Here is a 22,081-nt window from a genome sequence, read left to right on the forward strand (position 1 = left end):
CAACTGCCTTGAGAGGAAACAGATATGTGTCTTTCCTATTTCCTTTCTAGCTTACTATCCTAAGCTATTGAATATATTAGTATGCAATGCTATTTTAAATATGCATTTATATCGATGATATAAATAACCCTATACTCATTTCACCTTTTTTTTCCTTACAGGAGGAGCCAATGGTGAAGTGTGCAGTCGTGTTCTGCAACCACAATAGTAAGGGCTTTTGTGGGCATACGATGCGTAGGTTTCATGCCCCCTGCTGCATCGTATCTGGATCCCTGAGGTATTGGGACCCGAAGGGTTGCTCCATCTGCTCGGCCCTGATGACTGAAGGCTTTGGAGAAGATATCCCTGACACTACAGAGTCAAGGGATACAACAAGAGAAACTTTTTGGAGGTGGGTAAGAGGGTTCCAGAAGAACTCTCCGGGACCTTACCTACTTATTGAAGCTTTGAGGTGCCTTCTGTTCCCTAAGGCCCAACCCAGCGCAGTTGTGCCCCAAAGTACAGGTCAAGCCTCCCTTCATCCAACTGACAGTGGATGCAGACATTAATAAGGCATTGGAAGGCATGAACATCCACCAGGAACGGATGTTGGAGGTGTCTACCGACACCGAAAAGGATCTTCTACAAGGAGACCCTGAAGAAGATGTGGTTCAACCACCTACGGAGGAAGATGGATCCGTGTCGACGGTAACTGAGGACCCTCAGTTTCCCGTGACGGGATATCAACCTGTGCCGTCAACCTCTTCAGCCCCAACTCCCCATCCAGATGTGCTAATTGGCAGGAGCGAAGTGCTCCTAGAGTCGATTCAGCAGATGATGGCAGTGTTCCGGAAGGAACAGCAGGAGATTAAGCAAGATCTTAAAGAGACGAAGGAGGAGGTAAGAGAAGGGAAATGCTCTGGCATTTCCAGAGGCTTTACTAAGCCTCTTAGAGTTTCTGATTTACCTCCCTGCTCCGAAACCAACCCCTGGAGGTACACAGAGCACATGCCTATGATGAATGGGAAGCTCTATATCTCCAAGAAGTTGGGGCCCAAACCCCTTGAAGTTCTCCAATTCTGGCCTAGCCTTTTGGCATACCCAGATTGTCACGTGAGACTGTGGGATGAACCAGCATCTCACGAGGAAACGGAACCAAAGGAAGTCACCGTTTTTGAGCATGACAGGGCACAGGCTAATCTGTCCAAGACCCTAAAGGGAGCCGGATATACCAACTCCAAAGTCTCAGCATTGAGCAAGAGGCATCCTACCTTCATTGCTCCTTCCTCCAGAGCTTTCCCCTTCTCGGTGAAAGCCCTTGACTGTGTCATGAGAGTAGTCGATGCGGGCAAACCATGCCCAGTGCTAGAAGAATGTAGACCATTATCTTTAGCCATGCCTACCTGCGAGGAGAAGTGAAACGAGGTTCATCTAACCTTCTCCGTCTCTAAACTGGATCCGGAGATAGCAGGTCAGCAGTTCAATGAGAACCTTCCAAAACTGCCAGAGCATCTTATGTCTCTTCAGAACTGCATGGAAATGTGTGCAGGCCTTACCAATGCCCCAGACATGTACATGGTCTTAGCCAAGGCTCACATGGGTACCCTTGTAAAGGACTTGTATGCCTTCGTCAGGTCCAGGAGGGCCTGTTAAGAGCATGTGTTTGCCGCAGCAATGGTCAAACACGAACCCAGGAAGCTGATCACTTCATGTATCTGGGGCAAGGACCTCTTTCCACAAAATGTGGTTCAGGAGGTTATCGCCAAAGCCGTCATGGAGAATAGGAACCATCTTCAAAAGTGGGGCATGTCTTCCAAGAGGAAATCATCCTCAGACGCTGGTCCCCAACCTAAGAACAGGAAGACAAAGAAACCACGCAGACCTAAACAACTTCCAACCGTGACCATGGCCACAGTGCCCCAAATGGTAGCTCAGCCACAAACCACCTTTCAGATGGTACCCCAAGAGCTAGTAGATCAATTGCCTGCGTTTAATCCAGGCTTTGAGAGCCACACAACTACTTTTCGCCCCCACAAAGGTAGGGGCTCAAAAAGAGGTTCCTCAAGAAACCCCTCAAGGGGTAGAGGAAGACGCGGTCACGGAAATAGATCCTCAGGAACATCTCCGCAATGAGAGGCCTCATTTAGGAGGGAGACTCTTCCATTTTCGGGATCATTGTACCTTCGATCCCTGGGCCCACAGCCTTATCAAAAATGGACTCGGTTGGAAATGGAACAATATTCCACCCCCTTTTCCTCAATTCTTCCAACACTCCATCCCCTTTATTGGAAGAATATACCCCAGAACTCTTGAACAAAAAGGTAATAAGGAAAACGAAGTCCATCAAATTCCAGGGAAGGCTGTTTTGTGTTCCCAAGAAGGACTCGGACAAACTCAGAGTCATTCTAGACTTGTCTCCACTCAACAAGTTCATCGAGAACAACAAGTTCTGGGTGCTTACCATACAACACATAAGGACCCTTCTACCAAAAGGGGCGTACACAGTCTCTATAGACCTGGCAGATGCTTACTGTCACCTACCAGTCAGCTGCCCCCTCTCCTCCTACCTAGGATTCAGACTACAGAAGACGAATATTTACGAAACCTGCGGATACAATCGTCCAACAACTACGCTTAGAAGGAATTCAGGTAATGGCATACCTGGACGATTGGTTGGTGTGGGCAGCATCCAAGACGGCTTGTCTACAAGCAGCCACAAAGGTGGTCCAGTTCCTGGAGCACCTAGGCTTTAAGATCAACCGCAATAAGTCTCGCCTTTCTCCAGCTCAGGAGTTTCAATGGTTGGGAATCCATTGGAGAGAGATAGCGGGATGTGTCAAGAGACTACTGAAACTCAAGAAGATTTCAAGACACCAACAGGAAAGAGTATTGGGTTCTCTCCAGTTCGCAGCAGTGACAGATTCAGTGCTAAAAGCACAGTTGAAGGATGCGTCAGGAGTCTGGAGAAGATACGCATCAAACGCTTGAAGAGATCAACAAAGGCTGACACCGACCCGATTGCCCACGCTACTAAGGCCATGGTCAACAGCCAAGAGCCTAACACGAACAATTCCCTTACATCCACCTCAACCATCAGTGGTAATACACACAAATGCCTCCCTGGAAGGATAGGGATGCCATTCCCAACAAAGGAAAGTGCGGGGAATTGGTCACACCAGGTCAAAACCTTTCACATCAACATTTTGGAGGCTATGGCAGTCTTCCTAACGCTGAAGAAACTATCCCCTCGCAAAACAATCCACATCAGACTGGTCTTGGACAGCGAGGTGGTAGTAAAATGTCTAAACCGATAAGGCTCGAGATCACCTCACATCAATCACATGACGCTAGCCATCTTCTGCCTGGCAAGAAAGAGAATATGGCACTAATCAGCAGTTCACCTGCAAGGGTTCCGCAATATGACGGCAGATGCTCTATCCAGGCAAAAGCTGATAGAGACAGAATGGTCCTTAGATGCAGACTCATTCTCCTTCATCTTGGAAAAAGTCCCTGAACTGCAGATCGACCTCTTCGTAACGAGCGACAACAAGAAACTACCTTGATATGTAGCTTCCTACGAGGACCCTCAAGCAGAAGCTACAGACACCATGTCTCTCGATTGGAACAGATGGAATAAAATCTATCTGTTCCCACCAACCAATCTTCTGCTGAAGGTCCTCAACAAGCTAAGATCCTTCAGAGGAACAGCAGTGGTAGTGGCCCCCAAATGGCCCAAAAGCAATTGGTTCCTTCTAGTTCTAGAATTGAAACTGAAGCTGTTTCCTCTACCGAACACAGTTCAATCCCAACTGGTTCAGAAGTCGACTGTGTACGCTTCATCCTCGAGAACGAACAACCTACATCTCATGATTTTCTCGCCCTAGCAGCCAAGAAAAGGTTTGGGATCTCAAAAGACAAGATCGACTCTATAGAAGAATACAAGTCAAATTCAACTAGGAGACAATATGAATCGTCTTGGAAGAAGTGGGTTTCCTTCGTGAAAAAAAGGAAAACGACAGAAATATCAATAGATTTCTGTCTCTCCTTCTTCATCCACTTCCACGAACAAGGCCTGGCTTCCACCACAATAACTGCGTGTAAGTCGGCTTTGACTAGACCTCTTCTGTATGCCTTTCAGGTGGACCTTTTAGGTGAAATCTTCAATAAGATACCAAAAGCATGCGCAAGACTCAAACCAGCAACCCCTCCAAAGCCCATATCGTGGTCATTGGACAAAGTCTTGCACTACACTTCGAACATGAACAACGAGGATTGCACCCTAAAGGATCTGACACAGAAAGTGATATTACTGTTTGCTATAGCCTCAGGGGCTAGAGTTAGTGAAATAGTGGCCTTATCCAATAATGAAGGCCATATTCAGTTCACAGAAGCGGGAGAACTGAACCTTTTCCCTGATCCTACCTTTCTCGCCAAAAACGAGCTGCCCACTAAAAGGTGGGGTCCTTGGAGAATCTGCCCTCTGAAGGAAGATGTCACTCTATGTCCAGTAGAGTGTCTTAAGGTCTTTCTTCGAAGAACTTCAGACTTCAAGGAGGGACAGCTCCTCCGAGGCGAAACCCCAGGATCAAACTTATCACTAAAACAACTAAGAGCGAAACTCACCTACTTTATTCGCAGAGCGGATCCTGACAGTACACCCGCAGGTCATGATCCAAGAAAAGTTGCTTCTTCGTTGAATTTCTTCCAACACGCTCATATACGGGGTGGAAATCATCCAGAGTCTTTTATAAACATTATGCGAAGCTAGTGCACGAGATAAAACACTTTGTGGGGGAGGAAGGTAGTGTCATAAAACCTGTCGTCTAGTGCTGCGATGAACAGTGGACTGTTTTGGGACTCAACAGTGTATCGGGTGAATAGGTGTTAGCACCCTCGAGTGTAATACCTTTTAGTAAAAATCACTATGGTGATTTATGGACTGTTCTATATAGGTGCAGAATCTAACCAATAACACCAGTGCCATGTGAACATTTGTACATAGTGTTGAAGCATATCCAACATCTAAGTGAAACTAAACAAATTAATTTCACATTATTGAATGGCATTTAACAAATGAATTCATATATGTATATTATTCCCTTACAGGTTAAAAATATATACATACCAGGATGTTCAATTATGCAGGCTAGATTCCTTATCACGATACATTACTATCATTTTGTTTTGGTTATGAAAATAAAAACAAAAAATGTATCTGCATCTTCTTTATCCACAGAATTACAATAAAAGATTCCAGAGCCTTTCTATTTTCCTTAAAATAGATACCTTGTTAGGATTTCCAAAGAACAACCAGGTAATCTCGAAAGAAGTTTCCCTCATGTTCCTATGGAAATGCAAACTTTGAAGCCTTATAGACGAAGTCGACAATTTCCTTGCAGGGTGCAGGAAGCCGTAAGTTAGTTCCAAACTTTAGTGGATATGACAAATAGCAGTAAGGTCATATATATAAAGATCTAGGAGACCATATAAGGAACTCATTCAAAGTAAAGGCACTTGACAAACCAACAGATATAGTACTTTCAAGTTAATTCTCTGGTAAGCTTCCATCGAGACGACATGGCCGAGCCCAAAAAATTTGCTCTAAATCTAATTTTGGGTGAGATAGCCATGTCATCCTGATGGACCCACCCTTCTTTCCAAAAAAAAAAAAAAGAAAAAATAACTAATTAATGAAAAGACCCCACCCGAAACTACTCTATCTGCGGCTATTCCTGCTTAAATGCAACAAGGAATGAAGATCCGTAGTAGTACGGGGAAGGGGACCACCGGGTACCTTGATAACGGCTCCCCTTCGTTCGCCTCTCTTCCCCCTCAACGAGTTAAATCTATTTGTGGTGAAGATTGCTATGTGTCGTATCAAAAAATACGTTCCCTGATATTATGCGATATCCTTAAAGATATATTAAGGATACTCACGCCAGGAGTTAGAATTCTGGAGACCTATGGTTAATTCTCTAGGAGTATCACTGTAGCAAATATCCCTTAGAAAGCTACCTAAAGGAACCTTCCATCAGGATGACATGGCAATCTTGCCCAAAAATAGATTTTTCGCTTTGCTCAAGATCCGTTTTCTTGTCCAACCGGCCACCGGTTCTGTTGACAGTTAACAATGAGAAATAGGCAGACAGGCTCATGCCAGTTGCTGTCAGTGCGAGGGGAGAGCGAAGATACAAAGGATAATATATACAAAAAGAGAAATGTCATTACTATGTACGATCGTGTGACACACGGTGGTACATGGCTCCCCCCCCTAAAAATGACATAATGTACATGTTAAATAGGGTGCCCTGATCTAGAGAGGTGAACCGTAAGCAGATCATCTGGCAGTAGATAAGCAGGTTTTAGACGATCAATGGAGACCCAGTCTTCTTTGCCACGAATGTTTAATAGAAATGCTTTCGGATTGCGCCGATCACAAGGAAAGGGCCCGTATAAGGGGGCGTTAGCAGTGACGTGCAAGTGTCATTGCGTAGGAAGATATGCATTGCAGAGTTCAAGTCTGTCAGTATGTAATGCTTCGTTGGGGGCTTGTAAGTCTGGCGGCATGGAGTAAATTTTCCCACGACATGACATATGCACTGGAGATCGTCGGAGGAGGTTGCAGAAGGAAAAAATTCGGCAGGGACAACCAACGGGTCGCCATACACCATTTCCGCTGCCGAGATGTCCAAGGCTTCTTTAGGAGTGGTCCTTAGTCCCAGGAGGACCCAGGGAAGCTGAGTAAACCAGTAGGAGTCGTTGCAGCGGGACATCAAAGGTGCTTTGAGGGTGCGATGAAAACGTTCAACCATTCCATTGGCAGTGGGTTGTAGGCAGTTGTCTGATGTAGGGAGATGCCCAGGAGATTCGCTAATGATGTTCACAATGGAGAGGTGAAAGTGGTACCCCTGTCAGAAGTAATGTGCTCAGGGATACCAAATCTTGCTATCCATCCTGAGAGTAAGGCAGATGTACATGAGATGGATGTTGCAGTTTCCATGGGAATGGCTTCAGGCCAACGATTGGAGCGGTCAATGCCGGTAAACAAGTAACGATGTCCTTGTGATGTAGGTATGGGGTCTACAATGTCAACGTGAATGTGGGCGAAACGACGCTGAGGTTTAGGAAAGGTGCCCACTCCTGAATCCGTGTGTCGATGTACTTTGGAAGTTTGGCAAGAAGTACAGGCATGGACCCAATCCTTAGCATTCTTAGTAATGCCGTGCCAAATGAACTTCATCTTCAGCAGCTGTGCAGTAGAATGGCGCAAGGGATGTGAAAGCCTGTGAATGAAATCAAACACCTGTCGGCGCATGGGAGCAAGAATCCACGGTCGCGGTCTACCATTATTGACGTTACAGAGGAGGGTGGTGTTGGAGCTTTTGAGGGGGACATTTTCCCAGTGGAGGGATGTGCAGGATGTCCTACATACTTGATACTCTGGATCCTGTCATTGTGCTTCAGCCAAGGCGTTGTAATCCAATTCCAGGTGAACGGCGGCCAATGTGTTTCTTGACAGAGCATCGGGAACGGGATTCATTTTCCCAGGGACGTGTTGAGGGTGCAATTGTATTCAGCCACGGTGGAGAGATGCCGGCATTTATGGGCGGACCAGGCGTCCGGCTGTCGAGTGAAGGCGTGCACCAGAGGCATGTGGTCTGGGCGAACGACGAAGGGCGTACCTTCTAAGAAATTGTGAAAGTGACGGACAGTCAAGTGCACCGCCAGCAATTCGAAGGTAGAATAACCCGATTCTGCCTTGGACAGTTTTCTGCTGAAGTAGGCCAATGGGCGGGGCGAGCTGTTGACCACATGTTTGAGTACTGCACCAATAGCGACTTCGCTGGCATCGGTGGAGAGAAGGAGAGGGGCATGTGGGACGGGAAAAGTGAGAGCAGCAGTGGTTGATAGGGCATTCTTTGCATTGCAGAAGGCCGCTTCGTGAAGGGGACCCCACTTCAGGTCTTTTGGCTTGCCCTTGAGGGAGGCGTAGAGGGGAGCAAGAGTGGCAGCAATGGCTGGCAGAAAAAGGTGATAATAGTTGATCGTGCCCAAGAATTCCTGCAGTGCTTTGACAGTCGAGGGCATGGGGAAGTTCTGAACGGCTGCTACCTTCTCAGGGAGGGGATGGACTCCTTCAGAAGTGATGCGGTGCCCTAAGAACGACACTTCGTTGGCGCCAAAGGTACACTTGTCGTACCGGATTACAAGGCCGTTTTGTTGTAGGCGGTCGGGAACGATGCTTAGGTGACGGAGGTGTTCTTCTTTTGAGGAAGAGAACACAAGTATGTCGTCCACGTAACATACACAGAAGGGGAGGTCCCCTAAGATGCCATCCATGAGACATTGAAAAGTGGCCCCAGCATTACGAAGGCCAAAACAGGAGCAATTGAAGGTGTATGTACCGAAGGGAGGGGTGATGGCGGTCTTGAGAATATCTTCTGGGTTCATAGGCACCTGATAATACACATTTAGGAGGTCAAGCGTGGAGAAAACCTTCACTTTGTGCATGTAGGAGGTCACATCGGCGATGTTTGGGAGTGGGTAGTGATCCGGTTCTGTTTGCATGTTCAGGCGCTTGTAATCCCCACACGGACGGAGGGAGCCGTCTTCAGGACGATGTGTAAGAGTGACGACCATGGGCAGGAGGCTTTATCGCAAAGGCCCATTTCTTCCATTTCGGCAAACGTCTGTTTGGCGGCTGCCAATCGATCCGGTGCCAGACGTCTGAATTTGGCGAAGACTGGGGTTCCCGTCGTCTTGATAAGGTGATAAATACCGTGTTTGGCAGGAACCATGGGCATTTGGCGAAGTTCTGGACGGAAAATTTCTGAGTATGATGTGAGGAGTTGGGCGCAGGCATCCGTGGGTGTGCTGATGTGGAGAACGAGGTTGGAGGGGGTGGGTTGAAGAGGTGTCGACAAGTACGAGTCTGTGTTGACCAATCGTCGGTGGCTGACATCGAACAGAAGGTGGAAATGAGAGAGGAAATCCGCACCACGGATTGGCAATGTGACGTCAGCAACAAGAAACTTCCAATTAAATTAGCCGTTTCCAAACGATAATTTGAGGTTATAGTAACCGTAGGTGGGTATTGCAGATCCATTGGCAGCTACCAAGCTGACGTCGGCGGATGTAGACAGACTACGTCATGTCCTGAAGAGTTCCCTTTCAAAAAGAGAACGACATGCACCTGTGTCTACCAAAAATCACACGCTTGTTCCTGCATCATGTAAAAAGAAAAGATTAGAAACACGGGAAGCCACCGCCACGAGCGAAGGCCTACATACACGTGCACATTTCTTCACGGCAGCCCCAAATCTGGAGTGGTAGTAGGAAAACTGTGGCCGATTGGCGGCAGTAAGTGGCTGTAAAAGTCGTTGGTTGAGGCGCGAGTGAGTGGTGGGTGATGGGTGGCTTTGTCGCCGCTCCGGCATTCACGTCAGCTTCGGTTGACGTTGAATAGGTGTCCTCTTCGTCAGGAGTGGAGGCATTGGTGGCGGTCTTGAAGGTCGTGAAGTGGCTGTTCATTAGGACATCGGTTTTGATCATTAAGTCCTTTATGGGTAAACTATCGACATTGGGTATGGCAGCGCGTACAGGTGCGGGTTAACGGCGTACCCAAAGGGCACGAAGTAGGTTGACCTTACGAGGAGAGCCGTCTGCAGCAGGTTGCATGCGAGCGATACTAGTCATTTCCCTCTGGGCGAGCGAAGCCCTTTGAGAGAGCTGAAAAAGCTTTGCTATACGGGCGGCTGGCAACGGCGAGTACTGCTGCAGAAGGTATGTTTTGAGGGCGTCATACGCTATTGGGGTGTCTCCTTGTTCACAAAGCCAGTCGAAGATTTCTGGGAAGGTGTCCTGGGGTATCGCCGCGAGAACATAATCTGCTTTAGTGGTTGAGCGGAACTGGACTTCTGGGCGCTGAAACCAAGCAAACACCAATCCGCTGGCGAACAACGAACATTTCAATGGGGCGGCCATAGTAACAGTGAGGGGTAGGGAAAGGCGAGAGGAGTGAGTCGACGAGCCAAGAGTAGGTTGTGACTCAAAAGCGGGATGAAAGCAACTGAGTACCTTATTACAGACACATCGAGTATATATACAGACTAGGTCCCGGCAAGAATGTCACAAAATACAACAGCTATTTCTCGTCCAACCGGCAACCGGTTCTGTTAGCAGTTAATAATGAGAAATAGGCAGACAGTTTCATGCAAGTTGCTGTCAGTGCGATGGGAGAGCGAAGATACAAAGGATAATATTTACAAAAAGAGAATTGTCGTTACTATGTACGATCGTGTGACACACGGTGGTTCACACTTCTTCAAAATAGATTGATCACCAAATATCTTAAAATACTTTCTTAATAAGCCAGTTTTTGTGCAATTGAAGAAGAAACAGACCAGATGTGTTTCACAAAAGTAATTTTTCTATTAGGAATTAGTCCTATAATTTTAATGTAGTCGTATACATTTAAAGAGATATTAATGCAGGGGTCTGGATGCTGAGGAGCAATGGTCCTTGACCTACTTCCAATCATACTTTTGAGTTTCCATGCACTAATTTTAGTTAGATGTCTATTAAATAATTCAGCAATGCGAGATCTACATTCCAGGGATCGAATTGAGGCAGAGAGAGTAGTATCATATGTACATGCAACGAGCTGGTTTTCTAGGCAAAACCACGTATCATATGTATATGGGCCTAGAGCACTACCCTTAAGAACACAAAATATCACATTCTTATACTCATTATGGTGTCCATCAACAACAACTCTTCGTGATCTATTACTTAAAAAAGAAAATCAATAGTGATACTAAGAAGAGATCCACTTCCAACTGTTTAAGTTTGAAAGCAAGGTCCTCATGATTAATATAGTCAAAGGCAGCACTAAAATCAAGGCTAATCATACAGATTTCCTGACCACAATCAAGGGATTTTTTACAGTATTGGAGATTGTGAGTATGGTATTAAATGTTCCAAGGCTTTTGCGAAGGACAGATTGCAAACGGGGCAACATATGATTACCATCGGTATTGCTATATAAACAACGTTTTGCCTAAAGACATTCAAACACTATAGATACTATGGGAGTTATGGAAATTGTGCAATGATCAGCTAGGCTAGAGCTACCACGAACACTTTACCTAATGGAGTATCATTACCAATTCTACAAGTGCTAAAAGAGCTTCTTGCTAATTATCAGAAAATAACAAGCAAATTGAGCTAGAAAATTAGCAGTCTTTTTAAAAAACAAAGGAAAATTGCCATATTGGTATGTACCTCATAAACATCAAGGTCCACGAAGAGGGTTTTAATTTCACGAGCTCAAAAGTTAAATTAGTTAGTTTGGTCTAACAAAAACAGGAATGAGGAAGATCAAGTTTCTCATTCCTCTGCTTATTGTCAGCCACAACAGCCAAAAGGGTTGCCCTTTCCTTTGAACACATGCTTTAAGTAAAGCACACAGGATTAGGTCTAGAGCAAAGAGTGGAGATTTAAATTAAGGGTAAAGCATTATTAATGTTCATAAGTTATACCAGAGAGGGTTTCTTCTTATGGTTAAATTGTATTTCTTTTCAGTTGAAGCATAAACTCTCTGAGCAAGATAACCGTGTATAGTTATTTCAAGATCTGTTACTCTTCCAAAAATTAACCAGGGTTTGTCTTTTACTCGTATTTTGATGCACGAGAATGGATACGCCTATCAATTATATTGCCAGATTCTCATACAAGAGACCAACAGACTCAACACTTTTATACAATTGTGACCATTTCAAATTGGAAAGATCAAGGAAAATCTCCTTCCACTGCTCGAGATATATATATATATATATATATATATATATATATATATATATATATATATATATATATATATATATATATATATATATATGTATATATATATATGTGTGTGTGTGTGTGTGCATATCTTACATGAGTATGACACATTAACGATAGGCTGTTTAATCTTAATTGCTAACAAAATTATGGCATGATCAAATTTCCCAACTGGAGAATTAACCTTACTTTTTATAACACTAGGAGAGTCAGTGTATACTAGGCCCAAGCAGTTACCAAACCAGTCAGTACATTCACTTATGACTTGTGACAACCTGATTGAGATGCAAAGCCCAAAGCTCTTAAGTCATGGTGATCAGTTGGAGAAACAGAATTTAACTACTCCCTATGGTAAGCGTTGAAATTACCAACAAGAACAAAAGAGTCCTTTTTATCATCTTTACTGTATCTTAGCCATACTGATAAGAAGATAATTGAAGACAGAATCATCCAAGTCTGGATTTTGGTAGACAGAACACAAATAAACGTTGTTATGCTTGCCGCAAACTTTTATGACCTGAATTGCATATCATCTATATTCATTGCAGGGCACTCATTCCTAATATGACCACTATTCCCCTTGCCCTGGGAATGGCATCCCTTTTCAAAATTATCGGTCTCTTAAAACTTGTAATAAGAAGCTCAAATGAGTGCCTCGTTTGAGAAACCAAAGTTTCTAAACATAATAGAATATCATACTCTCTGGAGGATACTGTAATTTGTACAGCAGCCGTTACTAGTCCACTGCAGAACGAAGGCCTCAGACATGTCCTTCCACTTGCGTCTGTTTATGGTCTTTCTGTGCTAGTCCGCACTTGCAAACTTATTTAGTTCATCGATCCATCGTCTTCTTCTCTTCATTCCTCTCCTTCCTTTACAATCTTTAGGGACTCATTTTCTTATTCTTTATGTCCATCTTTGTCTGGCATTCTCATTATATGTCCAGCTAATGTCTATTTCTTTTTCTTTTCTTTTGTTACATCTTGTTAGAACACCCTCTACTTTAGTTTGATATTGTATCCATGTTGCCCTTTTTCTGTCTCTTAGTGTTATTTCCACCGTTATTCTCTCCATATCTCTTTCAGTTGTAACTAGCTTGTCTTCTAAGGTTTTAGTAAGGCTTCAAGTATCTGATGAATAAGTTAATACTGGTTGATATATATAAATATATATATATATATATATATATATATATATATATATATATATATATATATATATACATATATATATGTATATATATATATATATATATATATATATATATATATATATATATATATATATATATGTGTGTGTGTGTGTATGTATATATATACATATATATGTGTATATATATATATATATATATATATATATATATATATATATATATATATATATATATATATATATATATATATATATGTATATATATATATATATATATATATATATATATATATATATATATATATATATATATGCGTGTGTGTATGTGTGTATATATATATATATATATATATATATATATATATATATATATATATATATATATATATATACTGTATATGTATATGTATATACTGTACATACATGCACATATGCACACACAGTTGGTCCTTTTATTGCAATGGAAATCAATTCCTCCAACGTAGTTTTATGTAAATCGTATTACACCTAAATAAAGTATTTTATGTAAGCAGGAAAGTTACTCGCCTATGCTAATGCAGTAGTGAAGTGTTATATGACATAAAACACACTTGTGACATGGAAACATAACTAGGACTAAAAGGAGACATGGACGATATATTTATAGAATGATAATGAAAGTTTAACAATAAAATAATGCAATTCCTTTCTAGAAGCTGCACTGTATTCATGAAACACTGGACGTAAAATTATTTTAAGCTAAGGTTTTACTGTTTGTATGTATATACTATATATAGGGAATTATATATGTAAATTATATATATATATATATATATATATATATATATATATATATATATATATATATATATATATATATATATATATTTAAACATGTTTCTTCGTAGCTAAATGGTACGGTCACTGTCATACAAACATCCTGGACTAGGGTTCGAATCCCGGCAGGTCAGATGCCACTGTCTTTGCGTAATTTCGACTCGAGACTCGGATCCCGAGGCTTATTTGATATATATATATATATATATATATATATATATATATATATATATATATATATATATATATATATATATTATGTGTGTGCGTGTGTTGTATTCATATGTATATATACATACATATATATATATATATATATATATATATATATATATATATATATATATATATATATATATATATATATATATATATACATAGTCATACAGTATAAATATGCAAAAGTACCACGGTCCGAAGGAAATAGTAGGTATGTTACATTCAATTTCATTTGCCTTTTATAATTAAATTGGGTATTTTTTGCCATTTTGGCATCAAGTGTTAACATGAGTAATATACGCCCACACATACACAGACACACACAAATTTTACGCATGTCTATATTTATAAACAGTAGGTATTTGTTTATTCAATCAAACTTTATATTAATGGGTACCAGCGTCAGCATAAGTTAACCTTATTTTTAGAGACTTGCGGAAAACTGGATCCTTTGAAATGAGAAATAAAATGACTGTAGGATGGAAGGTGGGTTTAAGTATTAAGGAAGCGATGGACCTGACTTTTAAAGAGGAGGAAGGTTATGACTTGGAAAGCAGAAGAAGTAAGATATTTTAAAAAGTTGTCAATAGAAGGGAATGATAAAGAAAATCGCCATATAATTTGAGGATTACTGATATCTAGAGAGCTATTATGGGAGAAGATAACTTGATGAATATTTCAGTAGCACTTGAGAGAAGAAGGAATTTTTATTTTGGGCGTAGTTGATTTGCTACTGGATTAGTACTTGTAGAAAGGTGAAAAAAATATATATATAGTAGAGAAGTAGAGGATCGAGAGATTTGGTAGGAGCAAGACTAATGATTAAAAAAACAGCTTTACATTAAATCTCATCATAAGAGAATATCTCGTAACGAGCATGGATAAGTTCAACATAAAGCTTTAGTAACAGAAATGAAGGAAATGATTCAAGACATGAATAATACATCAAATTTCTCTGTGTCATATTTAACAATTGGAACTGATATCTACAAAACAAGTCCAAAGTCATATGCACACTCAAAATGTTAGCGGAAATAATTGACGCTGCAGTATTAAAATTTAATACAAAAAAAAAAAAATCATTGGGAAATGGCACGGGAAAATAAAATTATTTTTTTTAATGAAATAACAGATCATAAAGGAACACTGCTGGAAATGGGAAAGGGACTAGACATCTCTTTAGAAAGCAATGATGGGCCTAAAACGATTTCATAAAAAAGATCTAAGCAAGCTAAGAGATGGAAGGTAAAACTAAAGGCACAAAGCCAACAGGGCCTTGTGCCATATGCCTTAGAAATGTCAAGAGCAACAGTGAATTATATATATTATATATATATATATATATATATATATATATATATATATATATATATATATATATATATATATATATATATATAAACATATATATATATGTATATATATATATATATATATATATATATATATATATATATATATATATATATATATATATATATATATTTACACACACCTATCAACCAATAGTACCTGATATTAACCTTTCAATAAGTCAAATATGCGTACACATTTGATCTCTTAACTTGACGGTGGAACCATGAATCACAAGTATGGGCAAAGTTTCACAATTACTACGGTAGTGTTCAGTGCTAGTTATTTGTCTAATGCAAACTGAATTTGCATCTCTATGTCAAGATAGGCCTGTTTTATTTCTGATACATGATAAGCGTCTCTATATTTTTTATTCAAGAAATATCTCATTTAGACCAAAGATCAGTGACCAGTCAACATCGTGGATAGTTAAAAAAAAAAAAGGACATATTTTTATCATTTTTTTTTTTTTTTTGTAATATTGAATCTATTGTCAAGTGTCATGAAATTATTCAAGCCAGCCTATGGATATTGAATGAACACAAATGCTCAATGCTTAATTGTTGGAAAGTTCTTATTTCAACTCTAATTGTATAAGTAGAAATGTAGCATTTACCTAAACTTTTTGTGGATCTTTATTCATAAGGGAGCAATGTCTAGAATGTGTAAGTGCAAACTGTATAATAAGCAAGTAATATGTGCTTGAATTAGTCTTTAGAAGATGTTGCACAATAAACAACAATAAGCTCGCTAAATGGTTTTTCAATTGCTGGAAAGGACTGTTCTCCTGACACCCATAATTTGGTGCACAGAATGTTATGCTTTCCTTTGTCTCTGGAACGGGAGATCAACAATACTACATTATATGCGAGCTGTGGCATTTACATAATAGTAGAACAGAACTTGTTTTCTCACCTTTTGATGGTGAATCATTCTCATAGAGTATTACAGTATTAGGGTATCAGAACTCTTTCTCACCTTACTTATCCCTTCTAAACATATTCCACCTAATGTGCACCTATTATTATTTAAAGGTCGCCTATGAGTAGCAGAGGTAAGACAAAGTTCATTTTGCAGTCACAAGATACCAGCATACGATCGGCACTCAAGCACCCTCTTAATTCAAGCTATGGCACGGGTGGGGACACCAAGCAGTGGCTGTTGATGATTCAGCAGTTAACTATTGGTCCCTCTTCCTGAAACCCTCATCCTTACCTCATGGAGGCAATAAGTTCATACTTTTATTTTAAAAATGATTAAGGTATTGATATGGCTTGAGCTTCAGGCCCACAGATCAAGAGCTGTCAATATTCCAGTCTAGCCAAATGTATTGCATGGCATTGGTTTCCCTTAGCCTTGTCTTTAAGAGGAACAATTTCTTTGTAACAATGAAAAATGAAGAATTTATCATTGAGGTCAAGTACATTATGTGACATGGCGACTGTTTTCCATTTTCTTCTTGCATTGCTTTTGTAGACATACAAGCTGAAAACAATTTTTCCAAGAATTTATTTCATCAATCATATGTAAACATAATTTGGTTGATACCACAACTTTTTCATTTGTTAGTTGTCTTATCTGCCTTAAGGAGCAACCTTCAACAGGTAGAACCGACCTTTCATGTACGAAGCTTTTGTTGAGGTAATGGGAGACTATGGCTTTTTAAACCAGATTTTCCACCAAAAGAGGCATTTGAAATAGGTTCCCTTATAATCATTTAATTTGACCAGCTCTGTAAGAGTCGAGCTTGACTGATTAGGTTGGTAAATCTCTTAGTTTTAATAGTCATAATAAATAATTTATGATTTATATATCAAAAGATTTTGCATTCCAAAATCTTTGAAATATGTGCTGCATAATACGAATCTGTTGGCAAAATCTACCACTTAGCACGGTAACATTGGGAATTGTAGTGCTTTTCTTAAGCAGGGAAGAATACTGTCTTATTTTTTATTATTCTGAGAAAGTTGGACTTATTTTACCCGTTCTTACTATGCTTACTTCCAAGACACCTAAGCTTCTTTTTCAGTCAAACCCTTATCACCAGACACCAGAGATAATGCAGTTCAATCTTTACAGATAATCCAAGTAAAGAACATTCAACCTCGTCTCCTTCTCTTAGCAAATGAGCATCGTCAAGTTTTGATAACATGTGCTTCCTTTGATCTTGTTAGATATTAATGCGTTAATATGTTCTAGTCGTTGATAATATGTATTTCCTTTTATCTTATTAGATATTAATGCATGGATATGGTCTAGTCTGTTGGATATAAACAGGATTTAGAATTTTCACATTGAGGTGCATATTATAGCATTTCTTCTTGCAAAGTCCTTTTTCCAAGTAAGATCATTTTATTTTTCTTGTAAATGGTACCCATATTAGAACTTCCACTAAAACTTGAGGAGTCTTTCTATGGGAGTTTATGCTTAGATTATCCACTTGCAGGGGAGCAATTGAACCTTAAATTTCTTCTCAAGTAACTCATACACTGTATGAGATAAGGAATCAGATTTCCTCTCCTTTGTCCCTGGAACCGTTAAAAAGGGTCTTGAACAAGTATGATTTCATTTTAGCCTTTAAATTTAGGTAGCGAGATGTCAGTAAATATTTCATCATCCCCAGGCTGATGCTTTTGGTCCCTTTATTAAATTGAATAATCCTTGGATGCCTGCATTCTTTCCTCTGCTGCCATATTATATATGTTGCGATGTAATAGCCCTGCAGATTGATTAAATCCGATTTATGACTCCACAGATGATATAAAAAAGATATTCATCTTTGTCCCATTAATCTATCGTGTTTAGTTAGACAGATCAACACTATTACTCTACATCTTTACAGATGCCCGTATGTAATCAGTCTGTGAAAATTATCTGTATGTACTGTACTTTCTTTATGAAAATTCTTTGCAATTTTCTTTTCATTGTTTAATGAAAATCACAATTTTATGGAGGCCAGTGTTCATATGATAATAAAACTCTGCCATCATTTTCTTCTGATGTTCCTCAAGTATTTCAAAGTTCTAATGATAAGTTTTTTCTTCTGTAGATCCACCTCCTAATCACACAAATTTGAGATATCTGATTGATAGTGGGGATCTGCAGTAAGAAATCCGTTCCTCTTCCATTTATGATTGCAGATCAGGAAAGCTTTTTTGCATCACCCTTTAGTTTGCATTGATCTGATTATTTGTTACAGTTTCTTACTGCTGCAAATAAATCCATATTTGAACTATATATTAATAGTGTTGATAGAAATCACAATAGTTTTAGAATATTCACATTCCATGTCTACATCTATGCATATATACTTCAGTAGAGTGTAATTGTGAGGCCCTTAAAAATATTGTAGAAGGCTCTATGCATTGGGTTTTATTTATTTATTATTATCATACCTTTTAGAATACATCCCACTTCATTCTCTTGTACCAAGGTAAAAAAGACTACATTTAGTGTTATTTATCCATGTGTCTGTGAAATGAATTTTCGAAAGAATTCAAAATCTTTGTAGGATAGTTGGACAGTAGAGACATGTTCCTATAATTATTACACAGTATTGAGAGACATGGTAAGTGCTCTTAAACTATTGAGTGTTGGATTTAAATCTGTGAAGCATATACTGTTTCCAATGAGAAGTATAAAACATTTTCTTGAACCATTTTGATGTATTTGTGTTTATAAAAATGTGATTTCTAAGAGTAGCCCTTATATAGAAATTTTGTTAAATGCAAAACAATTTAAATTAGGTAACCGTCTTCATGGTCTGTTGATGACACCTGTTAGAAATGATCTCAGCATTACATTGCAATCTATCTAATTCCAAAATGTGAATATTTGAAATAGTTTAACAATTTGAGGCATGTAGCATTACTGTAAATGGACAAGTCTGTAACACCATTTTATATGCTTCACTGTCTTCTGTAAAAGAGGAATGTAATTACTACTGACCACCTATTCCCTGTCTTTAATATATCAATTATTCCCATCACTTATTTTCAGTTTTGGTGTAACTTTTACCTGACCAGGTTTACCCCAAAACTTTAATTTATTGATAAGATGATTTTCAATGACTTGTTAAATCGGTTTCTTAATAGGACTGTGTATAAATACATTGTAATAACTCAGTGTTAAGAACTTCTGTGATGTTAAAATATTCAAAGCATTACGCATATCTTTTATCGCTGTTACTTTTTATGTTTCAAAAATATTATTCATAATTTGTTCCCATTCATTATACTACCAATTACCTCATCCAAATAGGTTACATTACTTTCCGTTTGAGTGACTGCTAGCCAAATTGTATGAAAATTAATGAAATAATATAGTGAAAATCTGTCATATTAATTTTGCTCCATATAACAATTGATTAGAATTTGATAGTGATCTAAATCTAGCTTTTCTTCGTTTTTACTGTCAATGATCTGTATTCAAAGAAAATAGATGCCATGTATGTCAAGCAAAAAAATGTAAATAGCATGGGATATTTAGGCAGCTATGTTAATCCCATATTGTTGCAATATGGTATTTTGGAAAGGAAAATTTAAGTGATGCAGAATATTTAGATAACTATGTTAACTGTACGTCTTATAATTATCATAATTATGATTTCCACATTTGTGGCCAAACAGTAGTAGTTTCTTTGGATGTTTGTAGCATGACTTTGTGTGTCCTTTAATGGAGTAATAGAAATGTTTGGAAAATATTCATGACTTTTTTAGGTTTATTTCTTATTTTGCTTCAATACTTGATTGTAGTAGTGCTAGAAGTAGTAGAGAATTAATTCCTGGTTGGTCTTTTAGACAAAACTTTTAGTTGAAAGGTTATTCCATCCTCAGTTTTACGTTTATTAATTAATATTTGGAGTAGCTTTGCACTGAAAAAGTTCCATATTTTATTGAGTTAATAATAAGAATTTTTTTAATAGCAGTTTATTCATTCTCTTAGCTCTCGAGTCAGCTATTGTGTCATTGAGGTTCATCGATTATTGTTTAAAAGTATGCACATCAGATAATGCCAGTTGGATACAATCTTTTCTTTTATTGCTTTTACATTACTAAAACCCAGCCAATTGTCTTCTATTTAGGTTTAGTGGTAACTCAGGAAAAAGGGAACTTTATGTGTTGGGTTAATGTTCAGAATAGTTGGCAAAACTCTGGCTAAAGGAAGTTATTAAAGAGATCTTTATTCATAGATCCTAAGGGGGGACTTTCCTCTAATAAAGTTAAAGTGCATATAGTATGTGCATTAAATTCCTGAACTCTATTTAATCATAACTTATTTACAGTAATTGTAAAGTCATTCAAATAGAGAATTAAGGATATCTGGCCACAATCTCTATACCAAAACGTTGAAAACAACCTTAACAAAAATAATAAGTACTCTACTATATAGAGAAAAAAAATGTAACTCAAAGGCAAAATGTCAGATGAAATAGCCATTCCTATCAATTTTGACTAATATGCCAACCTCTGACTAAAACCATATATAGTAAGCTAATAATATGTATTCCACAACCTTATCCCAGTTATCCCAAATTCCCAAAGAGATTAACAAGTAGGGTTATTCAGGCATAGTGTTTTCTTACCTGGTTTCATCATCCCACACTAGTACTTGGACACGATTAATCATATTGTCCCATCTTAGTACCTATACAGTTTTAGTATGGCAATAATTAATATTTAGTAGAAACACACAAGAGATTTTTAAGAGCATCTAAGTTTCACAGACATAACCCATTACATCCTCTCCAAGTAATTGTAGACACTTCTATTCAAGGACTAAACTTCAAACTGAACTATAACTCTATTTTTATTATTACTAGCTAAGCTACAACTCTAGTAGGAAAAACAGGGCGTTATAAGGCCAAGGAAATAAATAAACTACCAGAGAAGTAATAAATAACTGAAATAGAATATCTTAAGATCAGTAACAATGTTAAATTTTATCTGTCGTATATAAACTATAAAAGAGACTTGTGTCAGCCTGTTCAACATCGAAACCACTTGATGCCAGTTTGAACTTCTGAAGTGCCACTGATTCAGCTGACCAAATAGGAAAATCATTCCACAATCTGGTCACAGCTGGTATAAAACGTATAGAATACTGTGTAGTATTGATCCTTATGATGGAGAAGACGTGACTTAGAATCAAGTGCATACCTATTCCTACGTACAGGGTGGTAAAGTCTGGGAAGCTCTGATTGCAAAGCATGGTCAGAATTATGAAAAATCTTTTGCAAGATGCATAGAGAACTAATTGGATAACGATGCTATAGATTAATAACTAGATCCGGAATAAGATATATAATAGACCGTGAGTTCTTGTCCAACATAAAAAGAGGAGAGTCTGCAGCTGAAGACCAGATTGTGGAACATTACTTGTAGCAAGGTAAAATGGACGAATTAAAACACTTCCTCAGAATATGATTATCTCAAAAAAATCTTAAAAGGCTTTTTCAATAAGCCATTTTTTTGTGCAATTGAAGAAGAAACGGACCGAATGTGTTTCTCAAAAGTAAATTTGCAATCAAGAATTACAGCTAAAATTTGAAAGGAGTCGTATTTGATCAGATGTCCCAACTGTGGAACCAACTTTACTTGTTATAAAATCAAGGGAGACTGTGTGTACTAGGTCCAAGCAATTACCAGACCTTTACTTATGATTTGCTCACAGCTCTATTCAGAGGCAAAGTCCGAAGCTCTTAAGCCATGGCGGTCAG

General features: G+C 38.8%; 1 protein-coding gene across 1 annotated transcript in view; it reads left to right on the forward strand.

Annotated features, from left to right (window-relative positions):
- LOC137614911 (diacylglycerol kinase eta-like) overlaps positions 1-19,694 on the forward strand; it is a 773,025-nt gene extending 753,331 nt beyond the window's left edge. The window contains exon 22 of the mRNA XM_068344565.1: positions 16,398-19,694. The gene's annotated coding sequence lies outside the window, so the exon portion shown is untranslated. The remainder of the gene's footprint in view (positions 1-16,397) is intronic.
- Positions 19,695-22,081: the final 2,387 nt, after the last annotated feature.

This window comes from Palaemon carinicauda, chromosome 21, assembly GCF_036898095.1.
Source record: "Palaemon carinicauda isolate YSFRI2023 chromosome 21, ASM3689809v2, whole genome shotgun sequence".
NCBI lineage: Eukaryota > Metazoa > Arthropoda > Malacostraca > Decapoda > Palaemonidae > Palaemon > Palaemon carinicauda.